This window comes from Mobula hypostoma, chromosome 9 (assembly GCF_963921235.1).
Source record: "Mobula hypostoma chromosome 9, sMobHyp1.1, whole genome shotgun sequence".
Lineage (NCBI taxonomy): Eukaryota > Metazoa > Chordata > Chondrichthyes > Myliobatiformes > Myliobatidae > Mobula > Mobula hypostoma.
This window is the reverse complement of record NC_086105.1, coordinates 100,407,710-100,421,550: the sequence shown is the minus strand read 5'-3', so window position 1 is coordinate 100,421,550 and position 13,841 is coordinate 100,407,710.

Below are 13,841 nucleotides of genomic sequence, written 5' to 3'. Positions count from 1 at the left end.
GACAGGAATAGAGAGAGGACACAGGTGTGGGGGGGTACAGGAATAGGGAGAGGACGGGGGTGGGAAGGACAGGAATAGAGAGAGGACACGGGGGTGGGGGAACAGGAATAGAGAGGGGACACTGGGGTGGGGGGAACAGGAATAGAGAGAGGACACGGGGGTGGGAGGGACAGGAATAGAGAGAGGACATGGGGGTGGGGGGAACAGGAATAGAGAGAGGACACGGGGGTGGGGGGAACAGGAATAGAGAGAGGACGGCGGTGGGGGAACAGGAATAGAGAGAGGACACTGGGGTGGGGGGTAATAGGAATAGAGAGAGGACACGGGGGTGGGGGGAATAGGAATAGAGAGAGGACACGGGGGTGGGGGGAACAGGAATAGAGAGAGGACACGGGGTGGGGGGGACCAGGAATAGAGAGAGGACACTGGGTGGGGGGGAACGGGAATAGAGAGAGGACACAGGGGTGTGGGGGGGTACAGGAATAGAGAGAGGACGGGGGTGGGAGGGACAGGAATAGAGAGAGGACACGGGGGTGGGGGGAACAGGAATAGAGAGGGGACACTGGGGTGGGGGGAACAGGAATAGAGAGAGGACACGGGGGTGGGAGGGACAGGAATAGAGAGAGGACACGGGGGTGGGGGGAACAGGAATAGAGAGAGGACACGGGTGTGGGGGGGAATAGGAATAGAGAGAGGACGGGGGTGGGAGGGACAGGAATAGAGAGAGGACACGGGGGTGGGGGGAACAGGAATAGAGAGAGGACACGGGGTGGGGGGGAACAGGAATAGAAAGAGGACATGGGGTGGGGGGGAACAAGAATAGAGAGAGGACACAGGGGTGGGGGAACAGGAATAGAGAGAGGACACGGGGGTGGGGGGAACAGGAATAGAGAGAGGACACGGGGTGGGGGTGGGCGATGGGGAGGTTATCGACCTAAAATGTTAATTCTATTTTTCTTCCAGTGCAGATGCTGTCTAACCATATGAGTATTCCAGAATTTTCTGTTGTTAAAGTTTACTCATTTTCCTGATGCTGATGATTTTGGTCGGCTTGGACAAGTCAGGCCAAAGGACCTTTCTCCATGAGTTTTTACCCTGTGACTCTAAACCTTTGCACATATTTGCCAGAAACTGTAGTTCTACCTACTTGCTAATGGAGAATGGCAAAATTATGTCTGAAATTTGCACGCATAGAGCCAAATGATGACCACTCTGATACGTCTGCTCTCAAATACATCCATAAATAAATTAGTGACAAAAGCCACATAGATTAAATCCTCCATCAGTCTGTAAGAAATACAACCTGGATGACCTACACGGAGGAGTATCCTCTTCTTCAACCAGGTGGAGGGTTTGGAATTGGTTGCTTGGCCCTTGAGTTAGTTTGAATAGGTGGTTGTAATGGCCAGCTTTCATCCAAAAGGCAAAGGGAAACGTTGAATTGAATTGACTTTATTTCTTACATCCTTCAAATATATGAGTAAAAATCTCTGTGTTACATCTAAATGTGCCATGTGCAATCATTATAATTTATAATAAATAGAACAGTTAATGTAATGTAGAGTACACTCAAATCAGCGTGAGTTCATCAGTCTGATGGCCTGGTGGAAGAAGCTGTCCTGGAGCCTGTTGGTCCTGGCTTTTATGCTGCGGTACCGTTTCCCGGATGGTAGCAGCTGGAATAGATTGTGATTGGGGTGACTTGGGTCCCCAATGATCCCACAGGCCCTTTTTATACACCTGTTCTTGTAAATGTCCTGAGTCATGTGAAGTTCACAACTACAGATGCGCTGGGCTGACCGCACCACTCTCTGCAGAGTCCTGCGATTGAGGGAGGTACAGTTCCCATACCAGGCAGTGATGCAGCCAGTCCGGATGCTCTCAATTGTGCTCCTGTAGAAAGTTCTTGGGATTTGGGGGCCAATACCAAACTTCCTCAGCCATCTGAGGTGATGTCTATTTATTGTTATTATTTATTGAGACACAGCGTGGAATGGGCTCTTCTGGTCCGTTCAGCTGTGACACTCGGCAATCCCCCAATTTAATCCTAGCCTCATCACGGGACAATTTACAATGACCAATTAACCTACCAACCAGTATGTCTTAACTGACCGGGGCACCCGGAGGAAACCCATGCGGTCGCAGGGAGAAAATATAAATTCCTGACAGACAGCAGTGGGAAGTGAGTCCAGGTCGCTGGTACTGTAAAACGCTGCGCTAGCCATTACACTGCCATTGTAACTGGATTTTTATACGTGCTGGTCTAGCATGCTTTGTGCAGTCTACTAAAAGCTGAAAGCGATGAGGGTCCATGTGAGTGACGGCTACCACAGTGATGTTTGTGTGTGTGGGGAAAAATATTTCAAGAGGTCTCGACTACAAGAGCAAGGATGTGATGCTGAGGCTTTATAAAGCACTGGTGAGACCTCACCTTGACTATTGTGAACAGTTTTGGGCCCCTCATCTTAGAAAAGATGTGCTGGCATTGGAAAGTGTCCAGAGGAGGTTCACAAGGATGATCCCAGGAATGAAAGGGTTATCATACAAGGAACGTTTGATAGCTTTGGGTCTGTGCTCGCTGGAATTCAGGAGGATTGGGGGGGGCGGATCTCACTGAAACCTTTTGAATGTCTAGACAGAGTAGATGTGGAAGGGATGTTTCCCCCATGGTGGGAGAGTCCAGGACAAGAGGGCACAGCCTCAGGATAGAGGGGCGCCCTTTCAAAACAGAGATGTGGAGACATTTCTTTAGCCAAAGGGTGGTGAATTTGTGGAATTTGTTCCCACATATGGCTGTGGAGTCCAAGTTGTTGGATATATTTAAAGCGGAGATTGATAGGTTCTTGACTGAACATGGCATCAAAGGTTATGGGGAGAAGGCTGGGAACTGGGGTTGAGGAGGAGGAAAAAAAGGATCAGCCATGATTGAATGGTGGAGCAGACTCGATGGGTCAAATGGCCTAATTCTGCTCCTATGTCTGATGGTCTTATTGTCTATAATATCAGAGCAACACCATAGGCCATCTGGAGAAAAAGCTACCACTGTGTGCTGATGGTCTGCTTTTGTAATTTGTGGTCTAGAGTGGTGCAGATGTGTACATGTCGAGATAACATAAGTGAGATTCAGTTCAAGGTGTCATAGCACTAACCTTCATGTATCCTCCATGGTCATCAAGTTTCTTCCAACAGTCCTAGTCCTGGAGAGGTGGGGTCAAAGGCCATCTCCTCCACTTGCATTTTATCGCTACTCTGGGGGCTGACTTGAAACACCAGATGTAGAGGGATTAGGTTTTACCCCGTTGATCAGCATGTTTCGATCTGACTCAGTAAGACAACACCACGCCCACCCTCCCTCCCTGTAACTCTCCTGCAGTCATTTCCACCCTGAGAGTGGACTTCCTACAGTGTTGTGACCGAGTGGGAGGTGTCCTTTTAGGGCAGGAGCCCTACTCTAGTAGTAAGGGAATTAGCTGGAAGGTCTATGGTATTAAACCCTTGGCGATGGTGGGCCACACAATCATTACACTCGGACATTGAGACCAAGTATCAATTTTGCACCAGTATGAATAAGTGAGAATTAATGATACAATGTGTTTGAGTGCTTCTACCTTGGAGCAATCCAATTTCTAGACAAGCTAACCTTACCATTTTGATCAATAGATATTAGTATTCAATTCAGAGCCTTTTGGGTCTCTCAATTAGCATGACCAGGAGAGTGCCTTTTCTCACCAAGATGTAAGTAAATTACTTGAGGTCATGTAGATAACCTTATGATCCCACTTCCTTTCTGTTCTCTTTCTGTAGGGGACGTCAGTCTGGTTTGATGTTGGAAGGGGATACCTACTTCCGGGTGTTGTCAAAGAGAAGAAAAAAACTACAAGAAAGAAAGGAACAACATCTCTGACAGTACAAAGCCTACTGAATGCAGAGGTAGGTGAGAAACATAGAAAACCTACAGCACAATACAGGCTCTTCAGCCCACAAAGCTGTGCCGAACATGTCCTTACCTTAGAACTACCTAGGCTTCCCCATAGCCCTCTATTATTCAAACATAAAAAAGATAGCAATGTCAATGTGACACTCCTATGAAATCATGTATGAAACTAACTTACAGGAAGGTAGATAATTTGCTTAGAGATTATAATGCATATACTGAAACGTACATTGAACAGGTTTATAATTGCAATCACTTCCATTAAAGATGCTTTGACATATTTATTCACTTAAATGTTGTACTATACATCAAATTACTCACCTGCACAGAGGAAACTTGGCGATACCAAGGCTTTATGGATATCTAGTACAGAAGTGATGGGTGAACACTTTGGTCGGGAGAGATAGAATTAAGTCTTAAAGTTCAAATTAATTTATTATCGAAGTACAAATATGTCACCTTATACAAACCAGAGATTTATTTTCCTGTGGGCAGATTCAGCAAATCTATAGAGTAGTAACTATAATAGGGTCAGTGAAAGATCAACTAGAGTGCAGAAGACAACAAATGTTCAAATGCAAATATAAATAAATAGCAATAAATAACGAGAACATGAGATAATGAGATTAAGAGTCCTTCAAAGAGAGACCATTGGCTGTGGGAACATCTCAATGGATGGGCAAGGGAGTGTAGTTATACACTTTTGTTCAAGAGCTTGAAGGTTGAGGGGTAGTAACTGTTCTTGAACCTGGTGGTGTGAGTCCTGAGGCTCTTGTACCTTCTACCTGATGGCAGCAGCAAGAAGAGAGCACAGCCTGGGTGATGAGGGTCTCTGATGATGGATGCTGCTTTCCTACAACTTTTCATGTAAAAGTGCTCAGTGGTTGGAAGGGCTTTACCCATGACGTGACGTGACGTGACGTGACGTGATGCAATGTGATGCGATGAAGTCATTGAAGTCACCACTGAGAACTACTCACAGGAAATATATTTTATTTTAAATGTACAGAACAAGACACTGATTATTTCAGAAATAAAAACAGAAAATACCATAAAGGATGAACAAGTCTGCAGAAGGGAGGGAGGGAGGGAGGAGAGAGGGAAAGGCAGAGAGAGGAAGAGGGAAATTGGGAGGAGGGAGGGAGAGGGAAAGAGAGGGGGAGGGAGAGAGGGGGAGGGAGAGAGGGGGGAGAGGGGAGAAGGAGAGGGGGAGGGAGAGGGAAAGAGAGAGGGAGGGAGAGAGGGACAGAGGTATACGGGGAGAGAGGGAGAGAGGGAGAGGGGGAGAGGTGGAGAGGGAGAGAGGCAGAGGGAGAGAGGGGCAGAGGGACATGGGGAGAGAGGGAGATTGGGAGGGAAAGAGAGGGAGAGAGGGAGAGAGGGAGATTGGGAGGGGGAGAGTGGAGATTGGGAGGGGAAGAGAGGGAGAGTGGAGATTGGGAGGGGAAGAGGGAGAGAAAGGGAGAGAGGGGTAGAGGGGAGAGGGAGATTGGGAGGGGAGGGAGAGGGAGGGAGAGGGGGAGAGGAGAGAGAGAGTAAAAGAAAAGAGGGAGGGAGTGAACGATGGAATGAGAATGCAGTTTAAGAAGAGAACCTCATAACGAAGGGGCCAAAGCTGGGAAAGTACATTACTACATTTTAGTAGTTTTAAAAGAGTATTGTACAAACCCCATTTCCAGAAAAGTTGGGATATTTTCCAAAATGCAATAAAAACAAAAATCTGTGATATGTTAATTCACGTGAACCTTTATTTAACTGACAAAAGTACAAAGAAAAGATTTTCAATAGTTTTACTGACCAACTTAATTGTATTTTGTAAACATACACAAATTTAGAATTTGATGGCTGCAACACACTCAACAAAAGTTGGGACAGAGGCATGTTTACCATTGTGTTACATCACCTTTCCTTTTAAAAACACTTTTTAATCGTTTTGGAACTGAGGATACTAATTGTAGTAGATTTGCAATTGGAAATTTTGTCCATTCTTGCTTGATATAAGACTTCAGCTGCTCAACAGTCTGTGGTCTCCGTTGTCTGATTCTCCTCTTCATGATGCGCCATACATTTTCAATAGGAGATAGATCTGGACTGGCAGCAGGCCAGTCAAGCACACGCACTCTGTGTCTACAAAGCCACGCTGTTGTAGCCCATGCAGAATGTGGTCTGGCATTGTCCTGCTGAAATAAGCATGGACGTCCCGGGAAGAGACGTCGCCTTGATGGCAACATATGTCTCTCTAAAATCCTAATATATGCCTCAGAGTCAATGGTACCTTCACATACATGCAACTCACCCATGCCGTGGGCACTGATGCACCCCCATACCATCACAGATGCTGGCTTTTGCACCTTTCGCTGATAACAATCTGGATGGTCATTTTCATCTTTGGCATGGAGAACTCGACGCCCGTTTTTTTGGAAAACTAGCTGAAATGTGGAATCATCTGACCACAGCACACGGTTCCACAGTCTTTCGGTCCATCTGAGATGAGCTGGGGCCCAGAGAACTCACCGGCGTTTCTGCATAGAGTTGATGTATGGCTTCCTCCTTGTATAATACAGTTTCAAGTTGCATTTCTGGATGCAGCGACGGACTGTGTTGAGTGACAATGGTTTTCCAAAGTACTCCCGAGCCCAGGTGGCTATAATTGTCACAGTAGCATGACGGTTTCTTAGGCAGTGCCGCCTGAGGGCTTGAAGATCACGCTCATTCAACAGTGGTTTCCGACCTTGCCCTTTACGCACTGAGATGTCTCTGAATTCTCTGAATCTTTTCACAATATTATGTACTGCAGATGTTGAAAGACCTAAATTCTCTGCAATCTTGCGTTGAGAAATGCTCCTTTTGAACTGACTAACAATTGTGACGAGAATACACATAGATTAAGATGTAGCTGTCCTGTGCTGGCACCGGGGGTATCAGCAGTTGGTCTGCCACCTCTCTCCAGGAGAGGGAGAGATAAGGAACACAATGAAGCAGCATTTGGAGATGTTAATGAAGGAGACATCAGTCTGGGTATTGTCAAGATTGGCTCCCCCTTTGAACCCTGAACTGTTTGGAGTGATGGACAGGTGATACCCCAGCAGGGGGATAAAAAGGGACAGGTTCGCTAAGGCAAGACACACACGACACCACGAGGTAACGAGACCCTGGAAGCGGTACCCCCCCTGCAAGTCGGCGGGAGTCGTTTGGAAGGCTGGTTGTGGAACCAAGCCATAGACACCCAGGGTGGAAAGGTACGATCAGCGGGAACCCGGTGTGTGTCCACCCTCGCTTGGGTGCCGGGTTCACTGCAGAGGATCGACCGCATCTGGAGGAGGGGTCACAGTCGGTGACCTCAGGTGACATCACAAAGGACTCGCCCGAAAGCTGCTTGTGAGCAATATCGCCGGTCTGTGAGTGGAAGCCGTTTTGAATGATCATTCGTTCTTGTTCTCTCTCTCTCTCTCCCCCCCCCCACGTTGTCCATCACCATGGCAACGATTACTGCGAACTGAACTAAATTGAACTGAACTTTGTGTCACTTTGAAATTGGTCATTTACCCCTAGACAATGATAGAGCTTGATTGATCCTGTTATCTTAATTCTGTGCACATGTGTGTTTATCATTGCTGAACTGTTGCATTTATTATCCTTTCAATTACTGTGTTGCTTGTTTCTTTAATAAAACTTTCTTAGGTCTAGTAATCCAGACTCCAACTGAGTGATCCATTTCTGCTGGTTTGGCAACCCAGTTACGGGGTACGTAACACAATTCTGTCACGAATTTTGGCACAAAGGGGTGAGCCACGACCCATCCTTGCTTGCAAAGACTGAGTCTTTGATGGACGCTACTTTTATACCCAGTCATGATACCTCACCTGCTACCAATTAGCCTGCTTAGTGTGGAGTCTTCCAAACCGGTGTTACTTGAATATTCTATGCACTTTTCAATCTTATTTTAACTCTGTCCCAACTTTTGTTGAGTGTGTTGCAGCCATCAAATTCTAAATTTGTGTATGTTTACAAAATACAATTAAGTTGGTCAGTAAAACTTTTGAAAATCTTTTTGTACTTTTGTCAGTTAAATAAAGGTTCATGTGAATTAACATATCACAGGTTTTTGTTTTTATTGCATTTTGGAAAATATCCCAACTTTTCTGGAAATGAGGTTTGTAGTTCACTCTAATAATGCTGATAGAAATCCAAAGAAGATGGAAATTTTCAGCTGAAAGGTTAACAGGGCAGCATTGATGGGACTCCCAGTGAAACATTGTACAGTATTACAGATTGTCCCTAGGTTATAAACAATCTACAATATATGAGCAAGCTCTCATTATATTACTAAAGTCTGATGTACATACAGCACATTCCTACAAGTGTCAAAGCTAGTTTCTTCTTCTCTCTACTTTTAATTACTTCATTTTCTAATCAGTCTTATGTGCTTCTGACGTATATGTTACAATAAGGTTACCATAGTGAGTGATGTTTTTTCATGTATTTTCCAACAAAATCGACGTATGTTCCTTATCCAAGGACAGGCTGTATTCTCTGCTTTCTGTCCTTCTGAAGAAGCTCTGATGGCTATTGGTATTTGACGAAGGGATGCACCAATGGTGGAAGGGGAGAGACAGAACACTCAGGACTCCGAGGGACCTGGAGAGGCTGATGAAGAATATCGATAGCCAAAACATGTTCTTTCCACAAAGAGACCATAGACAGCCATGAAGGCTATATTCTTGGTAGAATATTACCAGGGAGTTTGCTGTAAGGAGAAATTTTATCGGAATGCACTCTTTGAATGTTTGTACCTTGGGGAAAGTCTGCACTGCAAGCAAATCCTGTGTTCGTTTTCTCTTCTGTGGTGGGCTGAAGAAAATGTAGACGGAATTGCATTGCTTTATTACAGAATTCAATGATCATTAAAATCTAAGATAGGGGATGGTCAGCAGAGAGGGGAATAGTCCTGAGGCAGGGAAGCTGAGAGTGACTATGCTTTGATCTTCACAGGCATTTCTCAGGCCAGTTATACATTTGGGGCTATAAATGATTCACAAGAAGTCAAAAATACCGGCAAATTCAGTAGAGTTATTAGCCCTTTACCTAGAATGCTTCTCCGATTTATGAAATCTTCACATAGAAATTATTTTCTACTGTGCATATAAAGTAACATGGTAAAGCTGGAGATCATATTAAACTGAACTGGAGCAATTTTGTCCATGCTTTCAAGTGCCTTCAGCCACTCATAATCATTATATGCATACTTCTGGGTAGTTCATCTTCCAAGCATAGATCATCCAGTCCAATTACTGTAAACAGTTGTGCCATCTCCAAAATTGGTTGCAAGGGCTGCAACCCATTGAGCCAAGGTGTTATCAATGGCGGAGCAGGCTTAAAGAGCCGAATGGCTTGCACTTGCTCTCTGTTTCCTTGTTTCACCACAAGTCACGCTTCCACAGAGCAGCTCTCGCTGACATCTGTGACTGAGATCACACAGTTTTACAGTGAAGGTCAAAGTCACTCTCACCCGCATCTTCCTAGGCTCAGAAATATTAAAACGCTCCCCTGCTTACAAATGACACATCTCACAATTTGCTGATCAGCAGATAGTCAAACCAATTACGTTATTACAAGGTTACTGATTTTCTGCTAATCAGTGTTGATTCATGTTGAAAAAGGATTGAAGCAACCAAAAGCTTAAGGAGCCTCACCACTGAAAAGACACCCAGATCCGAGCAACACACATCAAAGTTGCTGGTGAACACAGCAGGTCGGGCAGCATCTCTAGGAAGAGGTACAGTTGACGTTTCGGGCCGAGACCCTTCGTCAGGACTAACTGAAAGAAGAGTTAGTAAGAGATTTGAAAGTGAGAGGGGGAGGGGGAGATCCAAACTGATAGGAGAAGACAGGAGGGGGAGGGATGGAGCCAAGAGCTGGACAGGTGATTGGCAAAAGGGATATGAGAGGATCATGGGACAGGAGGCCCAGGGAGAAGGAAAAGGGGAGGGGGGGAAAACCCAGAGGATGGGCAAGGGGTATAGTGAGAGGGACAGAGGGAGAAAAAGGAGAGAGAGAGAAAGAATGTGTGTATATAAATAAATAACGGATAGGGTACGAGGGGGAGGTGGGGCATTACTGGAAGTTAGAGAAGTCAATGTTCATGCCATCAGGTTGGAGGCTATCCAGTCGGAATATAAGGTGTTGTTCCTCCAACCTGAGTGTGGCTTCATCTTTACAGTAGAAGGGGCCGTAGATAGACATATCAGATCCAGTTATCCAGTTCTCAGGCATAGTGGATACTACTCCTTCCTATTTTAATTTTAATGTGCTTTTCAGTACTTACGTGTAAACATGGTGATTGACAGTGTATAGTGAATTAGTTGAAACCAATAGTGTGACTACGAATGATTCAAATCTATGTATCAAATGACACGCTTGAGTCTGAAATTAATGTGATGTAACACCTGATTGATTTACAGTCGTATGATAGCATGGTTATCAACAAAGCATTGGGTCAGTTACCAAATACTTAAGGAATTAACATTGCCGTTAAGACAAGGATAAGACTGATATCATTCCTCTAAGTCTTGTCAATGCATAATAATGATTAGATTGGTTTACCAGTAAATTCAATGAGATGAGATGAGTAATTTGAAACCTTCCTGGCATGTTTTTCATCCTCTTTTTTCCCTTCACAATCTTTCTACTACCTTTTTAAAAATACTTGTGCCAGGAATGTAAATTGGCCAAAATGTCAAAATTCCCCTTATTTCATAAAGGCTGTTTTAGGCCGTGTCAGTAGCATCAGTTCAGCCAGCTTTTGACATATTCTATTTTTAAAGCCTTTTAAATTTTTAATGAAACTCATTAACTCTCTTTTGTTACAAGTGACTGCATATATTTTTCTTTTCTGAAACATACATAATCACATACAGTTGGAACAGCCTGTTTCCTAGTCTGCAGAGAAGAATGAGACTAATAATTGTCTCCTATTGGAAAGCTCTGACAGGAAATTTACCCTGTACAAATTTAGGCCGTCCAAAGTTAAACATTAATGAATACACAGCAACTTGAGTATGCAGTCTTTGATGAGCACTTGACGCAGTCAGAATCCTGAATGTCTCGTTAAGTCTACACTGCAGTCTTAGCATTCTGAGGCAACAAAGGACATCTAAATCAATTTCCTAAATCAAACTCTAAATGATCAGTTTATTATAGTTCGAATTTCTCTTCTTTTTTTGGTTTTCCAGGGTCTGGAAAGGGACCAATATCCTGGTGGGCAGGTTTGCTAGAGCTGTCGGGGAGGGTTTAAACTAGTTTGGCAGGGGAGTGGGAATCAGAATGTGAGAGCAGAGATTAGGGTAGAAGGACAAGGCCATGATGCCATGTGTTCTGAGTGGGTGAGGAAGGACAGGCAGGGGACAAAACATAAACGTAGCCAGTTAGAGGGGTTGAAATATGTCTATTTCAACGTTAGGAGTATTAAGAATAAAGGGGATGAACTTAGAGCATGGATCAGTATGTGGAACTACGATGTTGTGGCCATTACTGAAACTTGGCTGGAGGAAGGGCAGGATTGGCTGATGCAGATACCTGGGTTTAGGTGTTTTAAAAGGAATAGGATGGGAGGTAGAAAAGGGAGGGGGGTGAGTAGCATTCCTGGTCAGGGATAGTATCGCGGCTATAGAAAGGGAGGACACTGCAGAGGGAGTGTCCACTGAGTCAGTGTGGGTGGAAGTCAGAAATAGGAAGGGATCAATCACTGTGCTGGGAGCAGTCTATAGGCCCCCAAATAGCCCTCGGGACACCGAGGAGCAGATAAGCAGGCAGAGTTTAGAATGGTGCAGGAAATACAGAGTTGTAGTTATGGGTGATTTCAACTTCCCTCATATTGACTGGCACCTTCTGACTGCAAGGGGGATAGATGGGGCTGAATTTGTCTGGTGTGTGCAAGGAGGATTCCTGACACAGTATGTGGACCGTTCAACGAGAGGAGAGGCCATACTGGATCTAGTTCTGGGTAATGAACCTGGTCAGGTGGCAGACCTCTTGGTGGGGGAGCATTTTGGTGAAAGTGACCACAACTCCCTTAGCTTCAGCATAGCTATGGAAAAGGTAAAAACAGACAAAATGGGAAAGTGCTTAACTGGGGAAGGGCTAACTATGAAGGGATGAGGCAGGAACTAGCGAGAGTAAATTGGAAACAGATGTTCAAGGGTGAAAGCACAGAAGTAATGTGGAGGAAGTTTAAGGACTGTGCTGGGTTCAGGATAGGTTTGTCCCACTGAGACAAGGAAAAATTGGTAGGAAAAGGGAACTGTGGCTGACGAAACACGTGAGGCAACTCGTCAAGCGGAAGAAGGAAGCATATGTTAGATATAAGAAGCAGGAAGCATGAGTGGCTCATGAGAAATATAGGATAGCCAGGAAGGAGCTTGAGAAAGGACTTAGGAGAGCTCGAAGGGGGCATGAGAAGGCCTTGGCATGAGGGATTAAGGAGAACCCAAGACGTTCTATGCGTATGTGAAGAACAGAAGGATGACAAGAATGAAGGTGGGGCCGCTAAAGGATAAAGAAGGCAACATGTGCCTGGAGGCGAAGGAGGTTGGGGAGGTCCTAAATGAATACTTTGCTTCAGTATTCACAAGTGAAAAGGACCTTGATCAGGGTGAGGTCAAAACAGAACAGGCCTGTGTGCTGGACAATGTGGAGATTAAGGAAGAAGAAGTGTTGGATCTTCTTAAAAACATCAAGATTGATAAGTCCCCAGGGCCAGACGTGATATACCCCAGGTTTCTGTGGGAAGTGAGAGAAGAGATCGCTGGAGTAGTAGCTATGATCTTTGAATCCTCTTTGGCTGCAGGGGAGGTGCCGGAGGATTGGAGAATGGCAAATGTAGTTCCCTTGTTTAAAAAAGGTAATAGGGAGAATCCTGGGAACTATAGACTGGTAAGTCTTACGTCGGTGGTCTGCAAACTATTGGAAAGGATTCTTAAGGATAGGATAGTTAAGAAGGCCTATGGGATGCTAGGCTTCATTAATAGGGGGATTGAGTTCAAGAGTAGAGAGGTCATGTTGCAACTCTACAAATCTCTGGTGAGACCACACAGAGTATTGTGTTCAGTTCTGGTCACCTCATTATAGGAAGGATGTGGAAGATATGGAGAGGGTGCAGAGGAGATTTACCAGGATGTTGCCTGGATTGAAAAACAAGTCTTATGAGGCAAGGTTAGCAGAGCTGGGACTTTTCTCTTTGGAGCGTAGAAGGATGAGAGGGGACTTGATAGAGGTCTACAAGATTATGAGAGGCATAGATAGGGTGGATAGCCAGTACCTGTTTCCCAGGGCACAAATAGCAAACACCAGAAGGCATATGTACAAAATTAAGGGAGGGAAGTTTAGGGGAGACATCAGGGGTAAATTTTTTTACACAGAGGGTTGTGGGTGCCTGGAATGACTTTCCAGGGATGGTGGTGGAGGCTAAAACATTAGGGGTATTTAAGAGCCTCTTGGACAGGCACATGGATGAAAGAAAAATAGAGGGTTATGGGGTAGTGTGGGTTTAGTACTTTTTCTTAAGGAATCTATGAGTCGGCACAACATCGAGGGCTGAAGGGCCTGTACTGTGCTGTAGTATTCTACTGTCTAGTGTCTAGTGTCTAGTGTCTAGTCTGCTGCTGTTCTATTTCCTTAAGTGTGCGACAGTTAGTTTAGGAGAGCACGCTTCTGAAATTTAAAATCTTCCCATGTCTGCTTGGTACTGAGTTTCCAGAGCAGACGGATTGTTAGTAAGGAGCCAGAAGAACTCACTAATTGAAATAGGACATTACAGGTCTTGCTACTATTATGGATGCCTTAGTCCATGATTTTGTGCTTGTTCACTGAACTCCGGCTTCGTTTGTGTGTGAAAATAAGCTTGCGTACA